The 20644-nt window shown below is 32.0% G+C and overlaps 2 long non-coding RNA genes across 3 annotated transcripts; one reads left to right on the top strand and one right to left on the bottom strand.

The window, feature by feature from the left end:
- Window positions 1–2167: 2167 nt before the first annotated feature.
- LOC134280834 (uncharacterized) lies at window positions 2168–20136 on the top strand. Its single transcript, XR_009994969.1, has 3 exons — window positions 2168–2249; window positions 19324–19464; window positions 20107–20136. It is a non-coding gene; the product is annotated as an uncharacterized LOC134280834 (long non-coding RNA).
- LOC134280833 (uncharacterized) lies at window positions 3926–10004 on the bottom strand. 2 transcript variants are annotated; one of them, XR_009994967.1, is made up of 3 exons: window positions 9911–10004; window positions 5558–5678; window positions 3926–4114 (listed from the first exon to the last, which is right to left on the bottom strand). It is a non-coding gene; the product is annotated as an uncharacterized LOC134280833 (long non-coding RNA). The 2 variants fall into 2 exon arrangements; XR_009994968.1 differs by having other exon boundaries at window positions 9901–9923.
- Window positions 20137–20644: the final 508 nt, after the last annotated feature.

Raw genomic sequence — 20644 nt, 5'->3', positions numbered from 1 at the left:
ATCCGCTTTTTATCCATAATTATTTTTTCTATACGTAAGTAAATACACCAAAAGCGCATGTTTGGTTACGAAATATCTATATGGAGACTGTCTGTCAAAGGCATTAGTTAAGTACATACATTTTGCGTGGTTGTTTATGTCAACATCTGCAAAGTATATGTTGTAACAAAAAATATATTAGTAAACACCATTACCCTATAAGATTTATACATGTAAATTTCTTATGTTTTTCTTTAATTGTTGCTTTGAAGGTTTTATGTTTCAGTTTAAGTTGTTTATTTGTTTATGCTCGTTGTATTTGTTTTATTGTGTTAAGAAAATGTATTAAAATGCGTATTTTACTGTTTAATAGTTCAGTTGTTATCGTTTTTTTTTTGAAACAAAGAAATTGACTTTTATTGTCAGCACCTGAAAGAAAAAAAGTTTAAATTATTTCAAATAAAACGAATTTTGGAAAGATGTATGAAATATGAAGATGCATGAAATGTGTGGACATAACGAACAGTATTCAAGATCAAATGTCCATTAAACAATACAAAATAGGAGCAGAGCAAACACGGACCTCCAAAAAATCAGAGGTTTGATCAGTTGACATAGAGGAGTAAGCATACCCTGCCGACCGGTCACATCCTCCATGTGCTTCTTGACATGATAATGAAATAACGAAAAATCCGTCGTCAATTCATTGTGTAAGTAATGGCCTAACAAAACGTATGAAAAACGCATATGGTTTTGAACAACCTCAAGACCCGTATTTGCATTTGAAATTTAGATACCAGTATAAATTAGTTTTTTACCATTATGTTAGTCTTTTTTCAAGATTTCTTTAAAAAAATCACATTTTAATCCTGTTCATTACAGATAAGCTATGATACACCTAGCAATGAAATTTATTAAAGAATGTAATTTACAAAAAAAAAATAAACTCTTAAAAAAAAAAAAAATAAAAAAAAAAAACAGACATCTTTAACTCGTTCTTGATCAGATGCATGTTATTACATACATGAACAGCTAATGAAGTCAACTAGATCAAATGTCGTCATGTATTTACTAAAACCTGAAAAACACCTGTACGTCTGTAATGATCTGAAAGAAAACAAATTGATGTCTAATATGATGATTATCATAAAACAAATTTTCCTTGTAATAACAAAAAAATTACATGCACTGGACAATTTGAACGCATGGCATAAACCTGTTTTCGCATTTCTCATCCTGTTCTTACCATCGTATAAATTTATTTGCACTTGAGTTTGGTTGTATTTAAGGACTGAATCATTACCACAATACGGTAAGAAAAATGCATGTTTTTTATTTCATAAAACTTATTAAAGATTCCCTAAAGCCATTGTATAGCAAAATAACAAAAAAGGAGAGTAACTTAAAACTTAAAAGGGATCATTAATGAACTTAAACATTTAAAATAAGAAGAAAAATATTAGAAATTTGAATGCAGTCGGTTAAATTTTGGAATATTGAACAAAAATTATGCAAAGAATTTTCCCCCGTTCATAGAAAACATGTTAATCAATCCAAGCAGATTGTACAATTTTTAATGATAATTTTAATACCTTGGCAATACTTGATATCATAGTTTATAGTACAGGTGCTTTTTTCAATGAAGGGAAGATGGGACTTTATTTACTTATACTTTTGGTGGCTCCAGCGATGGTGAATTCTCAGACAAACAGTAAGGAATATGAATCTAGTACATTAAAACACACTCGCCTTTAGTGAATTCTCAAATTATTAATGTATGTTTAGTGAAAATAAATACCAAATCATACTAACTTAAAAATAATTAGTAAGACTTGGTATTTGTTTACATAGTGAATTCTCATATTATAAAAGTACGCTTACAGAAAATTGTAGAAATGAATATAGCTAATCTATTTTATATTTGATATAAGATTTCATTTACTTTTGCATGTGTATTCTTTGCTCATCTTTATACAGATTTGATCATTTAATTTATTTTTAAAAAAATATTCTTATTTTTTTATAGAAAGATCAAAGTGTAATGAAAACAGAATGTGTTGTCATATTTTACATACATCATTAGTTTTTCTCATTTACGATAATTGATAAATGGATAAATTCCTACAAAGAATTGCATTTAAAGGAATATTGGGGATATTTATTCCTCGTATATTTTTGTTCTTTATAGATTGTGCTTGCATACAAGTTTATAACCCGGTCTGTGGAGTAAACGGAAGGACGTATTCTAACTCAGGATGTGCCGGGTGTGCGTAAGTAACTCCAACCTACAAATCCTTAGTTTGACCATTTAATAGCTAATTCAAGTTTGATACAATGTTGCATAATTTTTTTACGCAATTAGCGAATTCATAAAACATAATTATATATCCTACAATTTAGAAACAGTTACTATTTATATTTACCATTCCATACATATATAAGAGTTGTCTTTCGCCCTCCATAGTCTAAAAGCAATATTTTTCAGTTGAAGAATTCTTATTATTCTGTGTTGATTTTATCATATAAAAAACATGACAGTCAGTTCTCGTGAATTCCATAGTTTTTGGTCTGTAAAGATATTTCACAATTCTTTTTTTTTTCTTGATGCTTCGTATTTTTCCTTTCTATGTTCCTCCATTAATCAACAGTCATGATTTTATAAATAGTAGTATACAAAGACTTTAAACAAAATGATGTAAAACCTTTTCGTTGTTTCATATTTAATTCTCTTATTTATTTGCGAGTTTCGCTAGGACAAAAACGAGAACATGAAAAGGGAAATACATGAGGCATCTGGCCTGGAGGCCATAACACTTAGATGAGCTCACTTTTGATCTCAGTCTCACTTTTTCATAAGGAATGTATAGTGGAAAAGTGAGACTGAGATCAAAATTCAGCTCCTCTAAGTTTTATGGCCTCGCTTCTGTAATTAAAAGAGGTTCATGTATGCTCTTCTCTGACACTTTATTGTTTCAATGGACTTTTCAGCTTCATACTTCTTTTCTTATCTCCATATTTCAGTGAAGCATAAAGCGAAACTTGATCAATTTGTCTCAGGGTTATGTACACTTTACTTTCAAGAGATTTACGACAGATCTTTTTATTTACATTACTGATTATCGTTATAAGTTCAGGATACAATTCACTACCTGTAGATATTAATAGAATTTATAATGAATATTTTTCAACAACAAAATCTATGCCTAATTCGTAAACCATTCAATTGATACCCCCCACAAACCTGTTGTTTACAAATTCTTTTGTCCTTTTTCTGTAGAGGCGTTTCGGTACAGTGTATGGGAGAGTGTCCGTGTAGAAACGCAGGGAACTGTGCCTGTCCCTTTATATACGACCCGGTCTGTGGATTTAATGGTAGGACCTACAGTAACAGCTGTGCTGCACGCTGCAGGTAAGATGTATCATGAACCGGGGGAGGGGTGAAGGCAAAACAAAAAACTTAGACGAGCGCATTTTTGATATCAGTCTCACTTTCCCACTTTATAAACCTAAAAGTGAGACTGGGACCAAAAATGAGCTTATCTTCATTTTTGGCCCCAATCCAGGACTGTGATTGATAATTGGACTTAATGCAAATTTTCAATTATTTCTAAAATGTTTATGATTAATTTTTAATTCAGTATCCAATTTTGCAGATAAGAATATTCTTATGAAGCAATATCGCCCAATATTAATTTTTTTATGCATGATTTCATTATAATTTTAATGCAAAATTTGAACATAAACTTAGGAGTATTCAATTAATGCTATACATAATAGCAGTGACATTTTTTTCGTTGCTAACTATTGACATGTCTGCAATCATTTTATCTTATCATTGATTTTTTCCCCTTTTAGTGGAGTATTTTTCTATTGGCGTGGAAGGTGTCCATTTTAACCTGTCTATATTTGCATAATTAAAAAAAAGTACAACACAGATTTCTTTTTTATTTGTTTTCATTCATATTTTCTACATTATTCATTAAAAAGCAATTGTTTTTCTTGTATTTTTCGTCACTTCCTGGAAAATGATGCGTAATATTGACATGGCGACCCATCTGATTTATGAACAATCCTCTGTGTACAGTTCTTTTCAATAACAACGCATCCCTCGGGTAAGGTGTAGTGCATTAGCATACTGGGAAAAAAGAATGATTGTATAAAACAAGAAGATAACGGGCATGCTAGATTTTAATTAAAACTAAAAAGATATTCATTTAATTCCTGATGGTGAGTTCTATATAAAAATGTGTAGTGAACCAATTGACGGAGTAATTTCCATTAGAAATCTAAATTACTCGTCCTAACATTTTGTTGTAAACGTGTTTTTCGGAAAATAAAACATATGTTGTCATTTAACTCTGTGGTAATTACATTTAATTTAAATATCAATTTGTGTACACTTTACTCCTAAAAAAGCGAAATTGTACGTTAAGATGAGTACAATTTTCGCCCCATTTGTACAGACCTTTTTTTAAAAATTATATAAAGCAAAATTTGTTCAAAATACATACATATAGATAGATCAATGACGTATTATAAATAAGAATAGTTATTTACGTACGTATGCCGAAAATTTATATCACAATGGGCTTCAAATAAAAGATACAACTGTACTGTGAAACATATATAGAAAACAAACAGTATTCAAGTTCAAAAGTCTATAAAACGAAATAGAAGCAGAGCAAACAGGGACCTTCAACACATCAGAAGTGGCATGAGGTTCCATGGAGGATGTAGCATCCCCAGCCGACCGGTCACACCCAATGTGTGTTCCTTGTCATGATCGGGAAATAATGGATAAATCTGTTGTCAATAATGGAGTAACAATTAGTTCACATTTGACTCTTTGATAAATTGTATTTGCTGACAAAGTTATTGTTTAGATCATAGAAATCATGACTGTAAACGAGACTGAAGATGTTTTGTTTATCAATCACAGAGTCTGAAATACCAATTTCAAATTTAGATATGTACTAGAAAAAGACGTTCATGGCAATCTTACAATTCATCAAATCAAACTTTTTTGATAAATGTACGGCAGCTTTTCTAATATCATCTTCCCTTAATTAGTCAGCTATAGACCTGCAAATAGGGTTCATGTCTCTCCATTAATTATATACACAAAATTATGCTGTACACATAAAAAAAGTTAAAATGACATAGAATATTGTTAAGAAAAATTGTGAAACCAAATTGTCAACACTTTTGTTTTAAATCATTACTTCGTAAGTTCTCTGGTCGATACAATGGTCTCTTCAGCAAAAACATTCGATCATGAAATCAAATGACTGACTTTTTATACATTTGTAGTAGTTGTTTAACCATCATTTACACACTGACTTGCCGACGTAGTTTCCGTGATTTTCTCATCATGACAAAGAGTACTTTGACTGAGCCTGGAGCAGGGGACGCTTACTCTTCCATGGTATCTGATCCCACCTCTGATGGTTTAGAGTAATTTTTTTCCAACTGATTTATATTGATTGAATGAAATTTGACTTTGAATTTGTTCTGTATCTCCAAATATTTCTCAAAATAGATAAATCAAACTAAAACGAATTAAAAGAAATTGTCTTACGAGCAGCAATAAAGACCCAGATCCGCCCTGCAGTGACACCTTAAACACCTGGTCATATCTGTGTGTGCTTCTCCTGGCGCCAAAAACATTCCAGAATAGTTACAGTTAGTGAGAGGCGGATCTAAAATAAGAAACAGTTCAAAAAATAAAAATACCAATGTTAACAAAATTGAAAAAAAAATTCTGAAAGAATCAGAAACTGGCGTTTCTCTTTTTTATAATATATTTTTATCAAAGAATCATGTTACACGTGCAAAAATTTAAGTCCCAAGCATATTTGGGAAGAAAAAATTAAAAAAGGACAAATAAGGAATGATATGGAAATAACGAACAGTATTCAATCTCAACGTCCATTAAACAATATACAAAATAAGAGCAAAGCAAACACGGACCTCCGAAACATCAGAGGTGGGATCAGGTGCCATGGAGGAGTGTAATAAATGATTGATAAATAAATGATTGTAAAGTAGAAAAGAGTACATTTTTAAAATTAGGAAGATTAAACTCTTTTGCAAACAATGATTCATATCATAGAATTCAGCATATCAATATAAATCTGGTTGTGGAATCAGATACAAAAAACAAAAATATTGCAATTCTAATCTCGATTGATAACATAATATATTTTGATCAATAACACTTTCGCAAAAGATACAAAGAAAGACAACACTGATAAATCAGCATTTAATACTCACATAAGTCAAATGTTGCAATCAGCAAGAAAACGTACTCATATACTTGTAAATATCAGTAATCTATGCCTTTGTGGTTATATAAAACTTATGAAATGTGTGCAAAAGTATAAAATAAACTTAAGTATTTTATTTGTCCAGAAATATAAAGGAAAACGTCATTAAGAACATACAACAGCACTCAATGTACTTTCTCTCTATTTGGTGGTCTTTACTTATTTTTGTTTTGCGTTTGGCATTGTCGTAGATATCGTAGGGCCTAGGGGTGGCCCTCCCCAATATTTTTGCCGATATATAGTATGTTATAAGAAACATAACTTGTGACCCTCAATTTAGACGTCTGATGACTCAAAAATATAAAGTTGTGCCACCCCTTCATTTTCAATCACTTCCTATGGGGCAGTTTAGTACAGTACGGTCAACGCGGATTAGGCATTAAACCGCGCTCCCCCCGCGGTGTTTTGATCCTTTCCGCGATACACCCCCGCGGTTATTTCATCGCGGTCCTACCTGTAGCCAGGTATGGACCGCGGCGGTATGACTTACCGTTGACTGGCTTATCGGATTTATTTTACCTGTACGGCCGTATATATAATATCTATAACTGAATATTGTTCGGTCGATCGGTAAAATTGCAGGTTTTGAGTTAAAAAAAATGGTGCTATTAGAAATATTATACAATGTAACTACTACCCGAAGAATTAAAAAAAAAACAAAAAAAAAAAACAAACAAACAAAAAACAAAAAAAAAAAAAAAAAACAAAAAAAAAAAACAAAAAACAAAAAACAAAAACAAATAGCGTATGATTGTTTTTTCAAGTTATTCTGATGTTTGATAAATTTTTATCATGTTTTTAAAAAATAAATAATATCTTCAGCATAAGCATAAACTTTATTTCTCTTAATTAATCAGTTAATGACTATATACTGTGTATCACTTTTACAATGAAACGCATACATGTTTCGATAAATATTCAATGGATGGAAGAGCTAGATATTCTGAAACATGTTTATAGGCAGTGTGCAGTAAATCTCTCTCTCTCTCTCTCTCTCTCGTATTATTATTTGTTTTTTTTTAAATCGGCAAAATTCATTTTAAAAACGGCAACGCATTTCGACTTGAAAGCATACAAGTAATTTCTTGTAAGTACGAACAATGTTCATGAGAAAAGCGTGTTAACTGAAAACACTGAGTAGTAGAAATATTTTATGCAGTTTCGAGTGTTAATTAATTAACTCTCAATGTGCAAATAAAATAAGAGAAAGCTTAAAATTTTCTTTCCGCATATTAATAGTATAAAGATGAAACGGGATGCTTTGTTGTGCATACGGCCTTGCATAATAAATTGATATATCGTCCTTTTGCTATACATGTATATGTAAAAGAATTAATATTATTTCTATCATTTACATGTACACCTCTATAGCCTACCCTGTCAACGTATGGGATTAACTACGCAATGAAATATATTAGCTTGTCGTAATTTTGTAGTAACATGTACACAGTACAAATAGAACAGCCCTCGGTGTGAACATTCCAATTTTTTGTATTTGTAGAAGACCATGCATATACAGGGAAAGTCATTTAAATTTATTAAGATCAGTCTTTTTTTGTGAATTTAAATGTAAAATTAATGTTTTTGAAACATACAACGTTATGTTTTAAAAAAAAAAGTGAAGTTCATGCAGACGGCAGTAGGAGAATCTTTGGGGCGAGGGGGGGGGGGGGGGGGGGGAAAAAATTATAATCCACCCGGTTTATGATTTTATATTTTAAAACTGTCAAAATGTTGCGTAAATCCAAATCATTTGTCTTTCACAAAGGTGTGAAATTATACCCAGTACAGTGTCACTGTGAGACAGGAAATCCCTCTCTGCTTGAACGCGCACAATACACAGGAATCCACCAGTTACTAAGGAGACTACGATTAGTCCTTGCAGCTTCATGTACACTGTGTATACATGTACTAGATCTAACAAGGACAAAAAATTACTTACCAATGCAAAATGCACATAAAATGTTGTTCCGATATTGTTTGTGGTGTTTATGAATTTCTTTTTCAGTAAATTTTTGTTAACGCGCTGTAAATATTCCGAATAGAATTTTTCAGTAATAAGCTTTTTTTTTTCTTCTTTTTTCACTGTTTTGGTTAAATTTTCATACATGAATACAATTTATCTAAATCAACTTAGCTTCTATCTACTTATATTGGGAAAATAACCCCCATCCAAAGTTATGATTGTGCTGAGTTTTGTGTAAGACTCATTAATAGAGTCCAAGTAAATAAGGGGGAAGGGGGGATGAATGTTACATCAAAATTGACTTTTTACACGAAAGTAATCATGGTAATCTGCATATCGGAAATTTAAATAATTAATTCAAATTTGTATTAAATTATATGATCAATGTAAATGTCATTGTGAAGTATGTTAAACATGTACGACAGTTGAAATTTACTGACCCGCTTTCGGGCACGCACGTGTACACCAGGGGTAGGGCTGGTGCAGGGGATCGCACCTTGTCCAGTGTACAGCTGTGAGGACCAGGTATGCGTACCAGGTCTAGCTCTAGACATTATGTAATTTTATTTTATCTTCTACGGATTGATAGGCCATCGAATCACACACACATACACACCCTACTGATTTCAAGAACAATGCCCCAGAATAAAGGATTGACACTTTACAGACGACTCGGAGAATGCTGATTACATAAAAATCTTCTGCGTATTATAATCCTATATTTGAAGATTAATAATTTTAAAATACTTTCATTTATAGTCCCACTGAAAGTGACACTGCGATAGATCGTTTCTTTAATCAATCCACTATTAAAATAAAAAAAAAAAACACGCAACGAAAATATTAATTAATATTGAATATCATGAATAGCACACTGGGTGTTTTATCTTGCATTGTCGTATAAATATATCACATACAGTAATTTATATCGAAAGTCCTGGATCTAAATAGAATGAACGCATTTAAAAAATGTAATTCAAGAATTAGTAAACGCTATTTGAAAATTGCTTTGACTATTGTTATAATTATTTAGATACATGAGAGTATATTTTTTTTTAGAAAAATTAATTTTCATTTTGTACTTCTAATATTTCAACGACTATGAATTTTAAAATATCATTAATTTCGTTTTATTTTGTTTTGCTTGATATTTTCAAAGGGAGGTAACTCGCGTTTTAAATCAAGTTTTAAATCAAGACTGTTTTTTCACCTGTAATCGGTAAGATGCACCGCGACGGTGTGATCTACCTGGATTACTGAACCGCGGGGGCACGCGGTTTTTACCCGAGACACCTGTACTAACCGCGATGAAATTCGCACCGCGGGGGTGCGCGGTAAATGCATAAACCGCGTTGACTGTACTGTATGTAGTAAAATTTAACGATGTGAACTTTGTAAAAAGGAAATCATCCTTGATGCCTTGTAATATAAAAATTATTGTAACAGTAAAACTTATGTAACACAAAAACGCTTATTACGAATTCGCAGATAAAGCGAAGTTTTCATGGTTCCCCAGGTACATGAATTTAACTATTTTTATACCAATATGACGAATTACGGGTATACTAAATGATTTCTCAGGTCCCAGTGACTCCGTTATAATCAAGCTTTACTGTACTTACATTCCACTTGCTATTACCTGTAGAGTCTGGGGGTGGCGGTGTTAACTGATGAGCAGAGAAACACTGTCCTGTACAACTGCCAAGAAGGACAACGAACCATAACAAAGACAAGAGAATAATAATAATAATAATAATAATAATAATAATAATAATACTTTATTTAGAGAAGGTAACCCGATTAGTGCGAACACTAGTCTTCCTCGGGGCCTTCTTTAAAAAACACATATACAATGAATATATACAATAGATAAAATTACAATTATGAGACAATGAAAAATCAACCAGTATGTTACAAACAAATAAAAACATCAGCATTTCAGTATAGAGAGAAAGAAAAAAAAATCACACAGAATCATTGCGTTTTATAAGCAGAAAATTTTCAACACTTCTTTTAAATATTGCAGGGGATTGAGAATTTCTGATATTAATTGGTAACTCATTCCAGATAATAACCCCTGAATATTGTAAAGAATTTTTAAATAAGTTTGTTTTATATTTTGGTAGTCGAAGTTCGGAATTTGTTTCTGAGCGTAAAGTGTATGATCCAGAACTTTGAAATTCAAAAAGATTATGCATATAATCAGGAGACATTCCATGAAATATTTTGTACATTAAAATGCTATTCTGTAAATATAAAAGTTCATAAACTGTTAGCCAACCTAAAGTGTTAAATAAAGGCATTGAAGGTGTATCATATTTTTCATTTAAAATAATCCTAGCTGCTTTTTTTGTAATCTGTAGATTCTGTCCATGTGTGTTTGAGGACAATTGCCCCAAATGGATAGACAATATAAAATCGATGGCAGGATAAAAGCATTATAAAATAGTTTTCTAGTACGCATTGGAAGAAACTTTTTGATTTTTCGTAAAGTAAATAATTTATATGTAAGAGTTTTGCAAACTGCATCTACATGACAAGTATATTGAAGATTATGATCAATGTGAACACCTAATAATTTTTGCATTTCTACATTTTCAAGGGGATGATCAGAAAGTTGTAAATGAAAATCAACGTTTTCTAATTTAGATTTCTTTTGGTGTGTTCCCATTAACATACACTTTGTTTTATCAGTATTTATAATCATCTGATTTTGTTGACACCATTTTTGTATTTGACAGAGTTCATGATTAAGAGTGGTTTCAATACGCGAAATACTATTATCATGAAGATGCATTGTAGTGTCATCAGCAAACATATTAATATTACAATGTTCAACAGACAATGGTAAATCATTAATATACAATAGAAACAACAATGGACCTAAAATAGAGCCCTGAGGCACACCTGCTGTGACTGGCAGTGATTCAGATGTGTACGCACCAATTTTAACACTTTGAGTTCGATTATATAAGTATGATTTAAACCATTTAATTGATATTGGATCAAAGTGATAGCATTCAAGTTTTTTAATTAGTATATCATGATTAACAAGATCAAATGCTTTGCTAAAATCCAGATATGTAATACCTACAACATTTCCTTTATCTATTGCATGCAACCAATCATCAGTTAGTTTTGTGAGAGCTGTCTGGCATGAGTGAAGTTCTCGAAATCCAGATTGTGCTTTCATTAGCAAGTCAAAGTGAGAAGTAAAGATGAGTATATTTTCTGCTACATGCTTCTCTAAAACTTTCGATATCGTTGGTAAAATCGAGATTGGACGATAGTTTCCTGGGTCTGATTTATCGCCCTTTTTAAACAAGGGAGTTACTTTTGCGACCTTTAACTGTGAAGGAAAAGATCCATTGATTATGCTAGAATTTATTAAGTGTGTTAGAGGTTTGGATATTATAATAGCTGACAGTTTAAGCAATCTAGGTCCAAGAAAGTCTATACCAGCAGATTTGTTTACATCAAGTCTTTTTAACATTTCGAATACCTTTTCTTCATTAATCAAAGGGATTTCAAAAAAGTCTTGATCTCCAAGTTTTGTCTCCGTGTATCTTTTCAATTTTTCTGATTTAAAAGCAGTAAACGAAAGATTATCTATTAATTTTTTTGGAATTTGGGCAAAATGCTCATTAAATGCATTTGCAATATCTTGTAGATTATCAAGATCTAACCCGTTATATGTTATATTGGAAGGAGACGAGTTTTTGTCTGATTTCGAGGCTAACTGATTTAAGTGGCCCCACATTTCCTTTGAAGTAGAACTATTTTCAATTACTTATAATATGTAGATTTTGCATTATTTATTAAAGATGTGACTTTGTTCCTCCAAAGTCTAAAATTATCCATGTCTCCCTGTTTATGAAATTGATCTCGAAAATTCCTAGTATTATTTATTTCTGGAGTTAACCATTTAGTGCGGAATTCTGATTTCACACACTTTGTTTTTACTTTTGCATGCTTATTGATTATAGCATTGAAAATATCATAAAAACCGTTTAAAATGTCATTGGGATCATGCAGTAGAATTAATTCATCAAAATTTGCATTGTTTAAATCATGCAAAAAGTTTGTTTCATTAAAATTTTTTAAGTCACGGTATTGTATTTCAATATGTTTGCCTTTTCGTTGCATGCTGTTAGATCTTCGTGTGGCACATATAGGATAATGATCAGACATCATTACAGGGGGTACTGCTATTTCACATATGTTACCAGGGTGCGTAGTGTAGAAATGGTCAATAAGAGTTTTAGAGCTATTAGTAATTCTTGTTGGGGTGTTAATTAATTGTGTTAATCCAAAGTCTACAATTGCAGATGACCAACTCCGCGGGGGTTCTTTAAGCATATCAATATTGAGATCACCTGCAATAATCACTTCCTGGTCGTCACAGCAGGTAGCGCACTGTAACTCTTGGACAAAATCATCTACCCAGCAGGATGGGGCAGATGGTGGACGGTAAACTGAACAATAAAGTATAGGTTTAGAATTTTTAAGATTAATTTCAAGCCACATTGTCTCAATATTGCTAATTTCTAAATCCTTACGGCGTTTATATTTCAAATCATTTGAAATATAAGTAACAAGTCCACCACCAGCCTTTCCTACTCTGTCTTTTCTTTCCAAACAATATCCTTTTATATTTATACTACAATCATTAATATTTTCATCAAGAAATGTTTCACATAAGGAAAATACATCAGTGTAAAGCTGTTCTTGTAAATACAAAACCAATTCATCTAATTTTGGCATAATGTGACACACATTCAAATTAATAAAATGTAGGCCCTTTTTCATTAAACCAAGATTTGATTTACATATGTTTTGTTTTATTTCATTTGAGGTATCTGGTTTTGGAGAAGAATTTTTAGGATTTGTTTGTTTAAGATTCGAAAAAGTGTTTTCCTTATTAAAACAAGTATCTATCAGTTCTGATGTAAGATTTAAATCATTTGAGCAATTATTAATTAAAGAACAGGTGCAAATTAATTCGTTACAGTCAAAACAGAGATTATTCAAAGGATCAAAATAATTTTTGACATTGATAGTGGGACAGTTATTCGTATCACCGGCACAGCTTTCATTGCCGTGACCCTATCTGGTACAAAACTTTTGTTTGTGACCATGCTCACCACAATACCAACATACAACTTTGTTTCCATGTCGGCAGTTTCGCGAGGAATGGCCTTGCTCTCCACAGTAAAAGCATGTTTGCACAGATGAGGGCCTTTGTTGCTTAAGGATTTTCACATGGGTATTGTACAGCTTGAGAAGCAAGGAAGTACCGCGATCAGACAAATGAATGCCATCTCTCCAAAAGGAAGGGGAATTCCAGTGCTTGAATGATCCGCTGGTCTCGATAAGCGTAGCACCATACTCCTCACGGATATACTTTATGCACTCATTAATTTCAGTAACATCCGCATCACACCTTGGCATCACTTCTGATATGAACACGGAAATGGTATGATTTCTCCTCTTAAGATCTGCGATGATTTCAATGAAATCATTCTGAATCGCGTGGACTTTATGTATCTACTAAAGTGGTGTCAAATTAAGCACAACACCGTTCTTAAGTACTTGTTCAATTGGTGTCAAATTAAGCACAACACCGTTCTTAAGTACTTGTTCAATTGGTGTCAAATTAAGCACAACACCGTTCTTAAGTACTTCTGCATACTTTCTTATCTGTAACTTTATCTTGTATTGAGGTCCGTTTACCAAATGCACCTATATGTCAAAATCTAAAGTTATAGACCGATCAAAACATAAACTGTATTATATGACATTATATTTCTCTGACCTTTTACTCAGTTAATGGTGCTTGAGGACAAAAATTTAAATGAAATTTGCACAATTTAACCAGCAATCTTTATTTGATTTGAATACTTTAATAATATATATTGTATAAGTAATAAATAACTATAACCCTATTGCACATATTCATAGACAACATTGATTATGAAAAGAACTGTTAGTAAAATTATACATTACTTAAAAACGAACCGTTGGTACTTGGTCAAAAAACAAAGTGAGATTATAGATTATAGCAGCAGCTAAATACGCATACACATGGGCGCAGCATATGCATGGGTGCAGACACTTTGGACACCAAAAGTTGTGCAAAGAAAATGCTACATTTTGCATGATTTGTTATTTCTGGAACATATTCTTTCACATATTTCACAAGTAAACAAGGTAAATAAAAGATCAAAAGGTACTTCTGTGATATATCTATTAATTGTATGTTTTGCTTGCAAGATCTTAAAATTCACGGAAAAAAGTAATTTGTTTCATGTCAATACATAAATCATTGAAAGTGGCTGTACTTTGTATGGAAGTCAATGGAGATCGAACGTCTGTAGAAGTTTGTCCTGCTATTCCTTTTGAGTACTGTGAACTAACTCACCATTTTAAACTGCTTGACATCAAAGTAGTAGGCGTTCTAGGAAATTTTAAGATAAACCATACTATGTCAGTTTTGTTTTATCATCTGGAAATATATAGGATCTTTATTTTCATGTTTTATTGTATCCGAAAGAGAAACAGTATCTCAAGTCTTATAATGTCATAACTGTAGAGATTATTTATTCCTAAGAGTATAATAATTACCTAGATTTTCTTGTCTGAGAACCTTAATGGATTTTTCCGGTAAGCTTTAAATAGCATCTTAGGATGACTTCTCCCAGCCTGCCAAAAAGACCAGAGAGGGTGCGCTTGTTAGAAAAAAAGCATACTGGCATTTTAAGCTAGGTGGTAATTTGTGTCATTTGTTTTTTATTTTATTTTTCATAGATCAAAAATAAAATAAAGATTAACTACAGTATGCTTAAATCACAGTTAAAGAGTAAAACTATGATTATCAATGTAAAAAAAAAACCCACATAAACTAAACAAGAGGACGACTGAGTCTTCCTAGAGGGCGACTGAGTCTACCGGAGATTTGTGCGAAAAGGAAGTGACGTGATAAGCATCGGGATCATTGTCGAATGATTCTTTGATTTATAGATATGGCTTTTACAAGTTGATGTCCCGCTTGCGCTGCCTTTGTAATTAATCGATTAAATAATTTATACCAATGATTCACATACTGATCTCTTTAATTAAAACTTCAGCGCTAGCTTCTATATTTTACAAAGAAAGATTGTCAGCATTACTTCTAGGCAAAAGGGTCACAAACCGGCCAAAGAAGAAACTTAAGCCTGGTGCCTTTATTTCAGTTTAAGTTTTTAAGACTTACGTTTTTTCCCGCATGGACTCATTTTAAATTGAAGTACCAAAAATACTTAAGGTCTTCAGTGTAAACATTAGACTTTTAAACAACAAACTTAACATTAATATCTTAAACTTAACATCAAGAACGTTTAAGAAGTCCTAAAGATTCTTAAGGAGATCAATCATCGATCAATGCAGCTTTATCGATCAGAATTAATAATAATAATAAAAACCAAAATAGTTCCTTATTTTTTTCCCTAAGTTTAAATAGGTCACATCACATGAATTTGATTAAAATTGATTTATGTTTTATTCGTTATCCATTTATACCTTCGCATAAAAGGTTTTTTTTATTTTTGAAAAAAAAAATGAATCTAACGCGCAATTAATGAGCCAGTTCAATTGAAACGAAATAAACGTGGAGTAGAGCAAAAGCAGACTACAAAAAACATAATAGTTTTGATGAAGTGTGCAATAGTTAACATTTCCTGTCGACTTTCACACACGATGTTCCTTAAACGAAAATATACCTGGATATCTAACTGGATATTGAATTGGCTTGAAATATGTGTGTTATATTAAATTGTCTTAAAAAATATTGTTACCACAATCGAATTTGCGAAATGTCAACTTTAAACAAGAAATTGACCTCCCAATATCATCATCTTGCTTTCAATAGATTGCCTCTTTTACGAACTTGTCCATACTAAAGACATATGTTTGATAATCGAATTCAAATTAATGTAAAAGTATAATCACCTTATTTACTGCAAACTGAATAAGGACATAGGTGCCATTGCGCTGAAATTCAAATTGACTTTTTTGGTTACTTCGTAGGTCTTAGTCTAGTATAATATCCAAATATGAACACAGTTGTGTCATACTTTGTATTTTTCTCGATTAATTCTTAATTCTAGAACGTCGCCGATTAATGAAACATATGGAGATAACGAACAGTATTCCAGATAAAAAGTCCATAAAACAATACAAAATAGGAGCACAGTAAACACGGACCTCCAAACGATCAGGGGTAGGATCAGGTGCCATGGAGGAGTGAGCATCCCCTGCCGACCAGTCACACTCACCTTGTGCTTTTTGTCATGATTGAGAAATAACTTGAAAATCCGTCATCAATTCATTGTATAAATGATATAAATAATGGACTAAAAATTAATATGAAAAACGTCAATCAGCATTTGACTCAATGATAAATTGTATTTGCTGACAAGGTCATTGTATCTTTTGTGAGCCTGCTGAAATTCTTTTTCTTTATCTTTGGAATGTTTCGATGATTAGCTAGGAACGAGTGCTATTATTATTTTAGGGAATTACACAATTAATTGGAAAAGCTATTCTTCACAAATTATACCTCGGAAGGCCGTGAGTTCGAATCCCGACCGCAACTGACCTAAGTAGGTAGAAATTAGTAGCAACTGTTTCTACGCAAAGCCCTCGTCACTTTCAAGTGAAGGTTTCGAATCTTTGGACGAGACCTTCAAGGTCACCATTTGAAGTACTTCATTTTTATTTGATTATGTCCTTATGTTAGTGAAAAATCATCAAATGAAACGTAGAAAAACCCACATATAATCAAACAATCAATCGATCCTATGACCTAAAGCTATTATACAGCAAAATAACAATATAGATTGAATAGCTAAAAAAAGGATCATTTAAGAACCTAACCATTGAAAAAAACAGAAAGCCTTAGAAATTTGCATGCAGAAATTTTTAAATATATTTAGCCAAAAAATGTCTTTTCCCAGCAGACTGTACAATTTTTAATCACAATATTTATAACTTGGCAATACTTTATAATCATATTTATAATACCTGTGCTTTTTTCCAGAAAAAAGGAAGATGGGACTTTATATTCTTATACTTTTGGTGGCTTCGACGATGGTGAATTCGCAGTCAAACAGTAAGAAGTAAAAGTCTAATACATTAAAACACGCTTAAAGTAAACTCTCATATAATTAATATAAGCTGCCAGCAAATTGTAGAAATTAATATAGATGTAGCCAATTCATCTTAAAAGATTATTAACCATTACGTGTCTATACTTTGTTAATCTTTATGTACAGTTTTTATTACTATTTCATTAATTTATTTAATGTTAATACTTTTGTTGTCTTTAAAAAGATCGAAATATAATGACAATAAATTGTTTTGTAAGATTTTCAAAATTAGATTTACTCAGTATTGATAGTTCGATAAGATCCAAGGAGGAATTGCATTGTGGGAGATATTTGTGATATTTTTTCGTCAGGTATATTTGCTCTTTATAGATTGTGCTTGCATACAAGTCTACAACCCCGTCTGTTGGATAAACGGCAGGACATATTCTAACTCCCAATATACAGGGTGTGTGTACGTAACTACGATCTACACATACAAATCAAATCTACAAATCCTTAGATTGATCATTTAATAGTAAATTCAATTTTAAAGACCGTTACATACTATGATGTACGTATTTAATAACACATATCCTAAAATTTGCAACATATTCTGTTTATACAGGCACGTAGCAACGGGGGGGGGGGTGGCACTGGATGGGGGGGGGCTCCCCCCATTTTTTTCCCAACATTACCTTTACTATTGAAAATGTCTACTGAAAGGCTGGTTCCCCCCCCCATTTTACCAAAGTATCGTTATATGAAGAAAATGAAGTATTTTATACAAAGATATTGGAAGTGAAAGGAAGTTGGGCTTGTAAAAACTTGGCCACTACCCCCCTCCCCCCCCCCCCCACGACATAGAATTTTTGAGTTTGTCAATGTTCCTTATTTTTTTTACTTGTCAGCTTCTATAGGTAAGTACAAAAAAAATTTCTCTGGATGGCATGCCTTCTTTCAAAAATGATGCTACGTGCCTCTTATATTTCCCCATTAGATACTTGTAAGAGTTGTCTTTCGCCTCCTATCGTTTAAAAGCATTTCCCCCCGTTAAACAATTCAAACTGAGTATTCTTGTTATTGTGTTTTTATTTTATTTTTAAAAGTCTGTTTTAGTGATTTGCATGCTTTTTTGGGTTGTGAAGATATTTCACGTTTCATTTTTGTTTTCTTGATACATTGTATTTCCTTTATTTGTCTAACAATCGACAGTCATGATTTTATTAAGTGTAGTATACAAAGACTTTAAATGTAATGTAGGTCGTTTTCGTTGTATCATATTCAATTATTTCATTTTTTTGTGAATTTTGTCAGGAAAATAAGGACATGAGAAGTAGAATACAGTAGGTAAGACTGGTCGAGAAGGAGATTGTTATGTCCATTATACCGGAAATCTGGAGTTTGTATCATATTGGGTTCATCATTTAGATCTAACGCATACTTCCCTGAATAGACTGAATAAATCATATAGTCAGTAACTTAATGTTGTGTGTGTTGAACGAACCCTATGAACAGAGTGATAAACATAACAGAGATGTCTAATCCTCTATGGCATCTGACCTCGCCTCTGTATTTTAAAGAGATTCATGTTTGCTCTGCTCCTACATTGTATTATTTCAATGGACTTTTGAGCTCCCTATTTTTTTCTTTTTTATCCATATTCAGTGAAATATTTAGCAAATGTTAAACAATTTGGCCATGAAATATGCAAACTTTACGGTCCTGAAGTATTTAAAACAGACAGTACTTTTTCTTTAGATGCATGATTTTCTATTGAGTTCAGAAGATCATATATTACCTGTAGATATTAATAAAATTTTCATTTATTAATATTTTTCCAAGATAAAGGTATACATAAATCGTAAATCATTCAATTGACACCCCCAACAAATCTGTTGTTTAAGAACTCTTTTATCTTTTTCTGTAGAGGTGTTTCCGTACAGTGTATGGGGGAGTGTCCGTGTAGAAACCCAAGGAACCCAGGGAACTGTGCCTGTCCGTTTATATACGACCCGGTCTGTGGATTTAATGGTAGGACCTAGAGTAACAGCTGTACTGCACGCTGCAGGTAAGATAAATCAAAATTCGACCCCGGGATGGGTGGGTCATAATGCATAGACTCAAACATAGACGAGCTCACTTTTGATCTCAGTCTAATTATTCAACCATATGAACCTAAATTTTAGACTGGGATCAAAATTGAAATTGTCTGAATTTTATGGACTTCTCTTTGCGTGCACTCCGGATGATGATTCAGGCTTACATTTAATCAAATTTTTAATCCCCTGATAAATGTTTATGATTAATTTTGTAATGAATATATATCTTTTGAAGATTAAGGGACTCCGATCTTCAGCCAGGATAATGATGAATGAAAATTGTTGCATGAAAATATTTAATTTTTTAACTTCATTTAAGGACTTTTTGAATTAAATTATAAATTAAAGAGTTGTCCTTCCTGGCTGAGGGTCGGAGTCCCTTGATATGTTTTTTGAAGCAATATTGGCAAATACATGTATTTAACCTTTTCTCTGTGATTTCATTGCACTGAACCATGATTCTTTTAATACAACATATGAAATTTTATATAAGCTTATAATTATTCAACTATATGCCATATATAAAAGCAGTAACTTTTTTACTCATTGCTAAGTATTGTCATTTTTGCATTCATTGTAACTTATCGTTGAAAATTTTCTCTCTCTTTTAGTGGAGTATTTTTCTATTGGCGGGGAAGATGCCCATTCTAACCAGTACACATGTAGCTGCATACTTAAAAAAAATATACTTTTCTTTTTCTTTTTTTTTTCTTAATTTAGTTTTACTTTATTTTTACATGTATTTACATGCATGAGAAGGTTTCTCACAAAGAGAAAAATGACGGTAGGGAGGTTTTTGCATGTGTTTTCTGTTCAGTAATGTTTACGTAATTCAAGCAATAATTAATCATGTAAGTTTTTATTCTGCCTTTTTTTTTGTTCAGTCAAAATAACAAAATATTAAAATTTTGAGTTCTCATTTTAGGAGTATAAATCGGTAGTTAGATAGTTTGTACGCAGTCACAATATTCCGGTGATTTTCCTCAGCGTACAAAAATATATTTCAGAAATATATTGAAAATCTTTGAAATCCTTATTAAAGATTAAAAGGAGAAATGTGATTCCATGTAATTTTGACCCTAACCCTGAAAAAAGTAAGGTTGTCGTATGAAGGTTTACGATATGAAAACATTTAGGGTGTATAAAAAC

The sequence above is a fragment of the Saccostrea cucullata genome, unplaced genomic scaffold, assembly GCF_032062105.1.
Source record: "Saccostrea cucullata isolate Sc308-1 unplaced genomic scaffold, CSIRO_AGI_Scuc_v1 ctg5874, whole genome shotgun sequence".
NCBI classification, from domain to species: Eukaryota; Metazoa; Mollusca; class Bivalvia; order Ostreida; family Ostreidae; genus Saccostrea; species Saccostrea cuccullata.
Note: the sequence above shows the minus strand (reverse complement) of the source record. Positions and strands in the feature narration are given on the sequence as shown.